This window comes from Bicyclus anynana, chromosome 1 (genome assembly GCF_947172395.1).
Source record: "Bicyclus anynana chromosome 1, ilBicAnyn1.1, whole genome shotgun sequence".
NCBI classification, from domain to species: Eukaryota; Metazoa; Arthropoda; class Insecta; order Lepidoptera; family Nymphalidae; genus Bicyclus; species Bicyclus anynana.
The window spans coordinates 11,100,664-11,106,663 of record NC_069083.1 but is presented as its reverse complement, the minus strand read 5'-3'; the positions used below and the strand labels follow the sequence as shown (position 1 = coordinate 11,106,663).

Here is a 6,000-nt window from a genome sequence, read left to right as displayed (position 1 = left end):
AGCAGGCATTAGTCATTATTTTGGGTGTTATACATCTAGTAATCCTAAATATTAAAACTTAGATTATTGATATACCTTTGGTATATCGGTTATGATGAGATATTGCTGAGGTGGATACTTTTTTGTCCACGACCATATAGATTTTTGTATATTCTGTTTGTTTCTCTTAATACTTGTGTGTGGACAAAAAAAAATAACATAGATAAATACAGTAAATAATTTACCACAAATGTCACTATAAAACCGCTTTGCTATAAAATTACATTATCATCAATAGCGATAGCACATATCGATATTGAATGAGCATAATCTTAAAACAATTTACTTACTGTTTGAAAATTGAAATCTTATTATCACAATATCACGAAATACGAATAAAATTGAGTGAGATAGTAACTAAAAACAAGCCAAGTACCTACGTACTCGTGTTTCCCACGGCTAACAATTTAGAATTTTTGCTAGTTTATCCGTAAGTAAATAAACATAATCTTATCTGCTATGCGGCAGTGTCGGGGGGGAAAGGGGGGAACGTTCCGTTAGCCATAGTCGCAGCTACAGCTGATTTCACATGTCCGTGAATTCTGAGTTCGCTCTGTCGTGTCGCTCACTCGGTCTCCGTTACAAATGCCGGCATCGTAAATACGTTGCGATTCTGTTTTGGACAGTGTTTGGGTGTCTTGATTATTCTGTGTCGTTGTTAACTATCGATTTCATCAATTGGACGTTGAATTTAAGGTGTTCCGTAACTGTCGGTGAGTAATTGAGTATGTTATTGTTTTCCAATAAATTCCATGACATTTTTCCTTATAAACATCGGTTCTTATTAATGTTATAATGCTGTGTGATATTAATTTTTGAATATTCAGCTTTTTATTTTCAAAATTACTTATCTTGTTGTAGTTTTCTGATTGCATGTAAGTAGGTATTATTCGGCGCTCAATATTTTTCGTGGTTTTCACGTGTTTTTCCACAAACTACCTACATTTATTGAGTGACTTAGTTACCTTAACGTACCTATTATTGTTTTAGTTAGTAACTATGAAAGTAAACCAAAATGTTTCATTAAAAAATCAAAATTCGGTAATGCGGATAATTAAAAAAAAATACTTTACCTACGTACATATTAGATGGTTTATTTTATTCCTACCAAGACCATACTCCATGCAATTGCATTTTTTTAATATAATGCAACGATGACCTTGATTACAACCGCAGAGTTATAAAAAACTTAAAGTAGATACAGCGTGCTTTTTATTGCAAGTGGGTAGGTATTTATGCACCTACCTGCTCGATGCGTTCAAGTAACTTCCGTTATAGAAGCTGCATTGAAGTGCAGCCAAATACTTACATAGGTACCTAAATTGTTATATTGCATCACCGTACAAAAGCAAAAGTTTTATTATAAAAAACCCGACTACTTAAGCGTAATAAACTGAAAGAAGAAAACAAGTATCACAATATCAATATATAGGGAAATGCCCACCGGCCAATACAACGTCGGCCCAGAGAACACAGGTAATACGTAATAAAAGTATATGGAGATGATAATATGAAGTATAAAAAAAATATCTATTTTTTTATCACTCTCATAAAGCAAAATATTCGCCGGTGTACCAAAGCAGCGAAATAACATTTGAAGCTGTATTATTTTTTTCTGTTCCCAAAAAGCTTTACAAACAAGAAAACGAACAAACAAACCAATCATAAGTCTTCAAAAAATATCGTAATACTCAGGGGGCAAATTAATGATGTATCGAAAATGTCGTAAAAAGTTGTAGCAAACTTTTTTTTGATAAAGTAATGATTTCATTATAATAGTAGAACTATCAAGATTTTATTAGATATAAATAAGTTGCGGGGTAGGATAAGGGTAGGCCTGGGCCGGGGATGGGCATTTTCCTTTTCAGATTTAAAACTTTAAGGTGCCGCATGCGGCGACAAACATAGTTTTGGTAGATCTTTCTATACCCGTTTGTCTGCCTGCTATGATTAATATTTTTGAATTTGAAAATAAATAGATATTGTAATACTTGTGTTTCTCTTACCAGTTCAATACGCTTCAGTAGTCGGGTTTAATGTTTTTTAATATTTTTTTTGGACTTCTTACCTTCCCTTGACTTGATTCTCCCAATATAATTACTTTTTTGACAATTTATGTTAAAACAGTGATATATACGTAGGTATATACATTTATTTTTGTAATGGTCCCAGCACGCCCTTTCAAGTGATACCCATATTGTTAGGATAAGAAAAAAAACAAACCCACCTCCAACTTTTTTCATTTACGGAGGCCATTTTGAAAATTTTTATAGCCTATGTCACTACCACAATTCTGTCGTTTATGTCAAAATCCGTCTAGACATCTGGCGTCTTAAAGAAATGGACATACACACACACACACATACATACCTACATACGCTCGAAAAACATTATCCTCCTTTTGATGCAGTCGGGTAAAAAGTAAAGCATATACGCCCACTATTGACATATCAACAGACTTATTGGAACAAATTGTGAAAGTTTTAGATCGGTTTTAATAGGCAGATTTACAAAATAAAGTCTTCAAAGCAAAACTTCTATCATCAACATCAAATACCATTCAAAGAACGATGCCCAAATGACTTGCCATTAAGGTGTATCTAGGGTGACCAAATACCTATACAAAATATTTATGGACATCCATGAATAAATGTAATTTGTACAACTATACCGTCAACGTCAAATCTTATATTAATATCTATAGAACCTTATTTTAAAACAAATCATGTAACATAGTACATTTATCAGAACATAATATTCAACGTCATGCATGGTCTCATGACAAGTTCCACGTCATGAAACCACTCATGTCTCGTATAAAAAATGTTTTTTTATAGTTTGCGGTACTGTATGCCACAGTAAATAACAAGAACTTGCATGAAGATAATATTGAAGATGTGATTAATAATATATATTCTGAAAACATTAGTAGGTATATATACTAATGTTTTCAGTATATATAATATACGAGTATATCAAATAGCATTTTTTTAAACAACAAGTATATCACGTATTCAAACAAAAGACAATAGACAATTTTAAGAAGTAATAAAACCTTAGATTTTATTATAATCGTCGTTAACTCGTACGAAACTTTGCGAAATCACAAAATATGCATAAAATATTGTGGTGTGTTAGCTACTCTGATAAGATATTTTTCCCTTTTTGGGTCACCTACTATCTACTACATACCTACATGACAAAAAGTAGAAGATATTACGATAATTTATAGTGTGCCAAAACGAGCAATGGATTTTAATTTGGGTATATCTATTCTGTGGCTATCAAGCTGTCAAAAACTTTTTACGTGGTACTTTTTAATAATACTTTTTCAGAAGTAATTTGAACAACTTATCTAACTATCTTTGATAGAGTGATAACTTGAATTACAGTAGGCTTAGTTTACAAGCTTTTTTCAAGTTTGACTATTTGTAAAGACTGGTTTGGAAGGTAGAATCTGTTGAGTTTTTTTTTGTAATCATACAATATTATAATTTACATTTATTTTTAAACTTCTTTTACTTCTACTTCCTATGTGACGGTGGAAGCTGATCCAAACATCTTTATCGTTAAGGAATTCATCAATTGTGTAGTAAATGTTTTTAACCATCGATCGTAGATCGTTAGATGGGCCTCAAAGCGCCGTGGAATTGTCATTGGTTTCGCACATTGAGTACGTCATCACTCTTAATACATTTCTCTTTATTCATGTTGTGGCTTGTGTTTTTACACTTCCAAAATGAACACGAAGGCATAATTAAGGGATTAAAATAAGAAAAAACAGTAAATATTTTTTTAAGTCCACGTCCACTCACAGCATGCGCTTGTTACGTACTAAGATAAGGTGTGCGTGCACGTCTTTGGGTAGTGACATAAAATTGTGCGTCCTTTAATATGGAAGGGCCCATCTAACGATTTACATCGGTGTTTTTAACAAACTTTGGCTATCGAATGGCTTCTTTATGAATATTTGTGTCCCGCATTGCTAATTGTAAGAGATGGTCAGCCGAATCACGAGTATACCGCTCTTTCAATTATACGTGTATGTAATCCATTGCTCTGGTATCGGCGCACGCGCACCGTCCACGTGTAACACCATTAGTCTCGATGCCGTTACGATTCAATGATCATCCAATTTTCATACAATCAGTGTTTCATTCTAGTTCTCATTGCACAAATTTATGTTTTGCACCAACATTGTCAGAATTTTCACACAATAATTTTCTAGCACTATGTCTCAGTATTGTTTTGTTTTGTATTAATTGGCTCATTTGACGTATGGATCATTTTTTTTTCTTGTACAAGTTCCAATACAAATTAAACATTCACCACATATTCTTAAATAAGGTAAATAATCACTTACTTACGTGGATTCGTTAACAAACTTTCATTAATTACTTGCTTTTCATGATTTTTTTGTTGTTTACTGAACTTTAAATGAGCTTTATTATTTTTGAAGATAGATATTATAGAATATGGAAAAAAAATAAGATATACTTCAACCTAGTTGAAAGAACCGGTCGAGTTATCATCTAGCGCACACGCAGTGTAGGGTTTAGTAGTAGTACTATACTTCACCAATAGTAGTAGTGGAAGAGTGGTTTTTGGTTGGTCGAATTCTATCGACTTCGTTCGATCGATATTTACTGGTTTGATTTGGTCGATTATGCTCGTTCACTAACAAAAATTACCTCTTCAAACTTTAATATTTTACAAAAGGATTACAAAATAGAAAAATGATGATAACACACCCACATATTTGGTTCTTCTTTGACTACGGAACTCTAAAAAGGGCGTCCTTACTGATCGGTCTTCAATTACGGTTACGGACGGATGCAGCTATTATTGGAATAAAGGGTCAATTGACGACGTGACTACAAATATTATAGCGAATACAAATGTAACAAAGCTTTTTGCAACGAAGGAACTGGCAGAAATCGTCACGTAGGTAACGAAAAAAGCGTTAGATAAACAGATACACAAACAACTGTTAAGTTGTGTATGTATGTGTGTGTGTTAACACATTGACGCTTTGTTTATGTCTAACATGTAAATGTCATTTATATTATTTTTTTAAGAAAACAAGATGTTTGTGAGGTTATAGGAGTAGCAAATCTCTATAACTATTGAACTGATATAAAAAAAAATTATCCATAGCAAGCCACGCAAGCATAAAAACGAAAACTACGCGGATAAAACCACGGAGTGCCTGCTAGTAACTTAAAATTCGCTATTTTATAATTATTTAATTTTGAATGATAAAACTGACTGGGATCCCCGACCGCACAAATTATTTTGCACCTATTGTTTCGTTCGTCATCAACCCATATTCGGCTCACTGCTGAGCTCGAGTCTTTTCTCAGAATGAGAGGGTTTAGGCCAATAGTCCACCACGCTGGCCCAATGCGGATTGGCATACTTCATACACGCAGAGAATTAAGGAAATTCTCTGGTATGCAGGTTTCCTCACGATGTTTTCCTTCACCGTTTGAGATACATGATATTTAATTTCTTAAAATGCACACAACTGAAAAGTTGGAGGTGCATGCCCCGGACCGGATTCGAAACTACACCCTCCGGAATCGGAGGCAGAGGTTATATCCACTGGGCTATCACGGCTCTATGTTTTATACTAAAACCTATTGTTTACTTTAAACCAATTCTTAACTCAACCGAATAAAAACGCATTGTTTGAATGTAAAAGTGTGTTTACATGTATGCGACAAATAAATATTAATCGGTTCGCGGTCGACGCGCTAGACTCTTCCGGATCTAATTGCATAAAGACATTACAGATTCAGCACCGCCGGATGTTCCACTATGGTTTGAATGTAATAAAATATTTATTAGATGCTACAATGCGATGAACAATATCAATAAGTAGCTCAAGGGTATTCAATGAGGAGTACCTATTGTCGTACCCACTCCTAATACAGTCTTTCCCGACTAGTTGGAGGGGAA

At 33.8% G+C, this 6,000-nt stretch overlaps 1 protein-coding gene across 4 annotated transcripts in view; it reads left to right on the top strand.

Moving 5' to 3' along the window:
* The first annotated feature begins 559 nt into the window (after positions 1-559).
* LOC112055509 (myosin-IIIb) overlaps positions 560-6,000 on the top strand; it is a 59,114-nt gene continuing 53,673 nt past the window's right edge. For 3 of the 4 annotated variants that reach the window (XM_024095652.2, XM_052882697.1, XM_024095651.2), the window contains exon 1: positions 561-752. The gene's annotated coding sequence lies outside the window, so the exon portion shown is untranslated. Of the gene's footprint in view, positions 753-6,000 lie in introns of all 4 variants that reach the window. The other variant, XM_024095650.2, reaches the window with a different exon arrangement.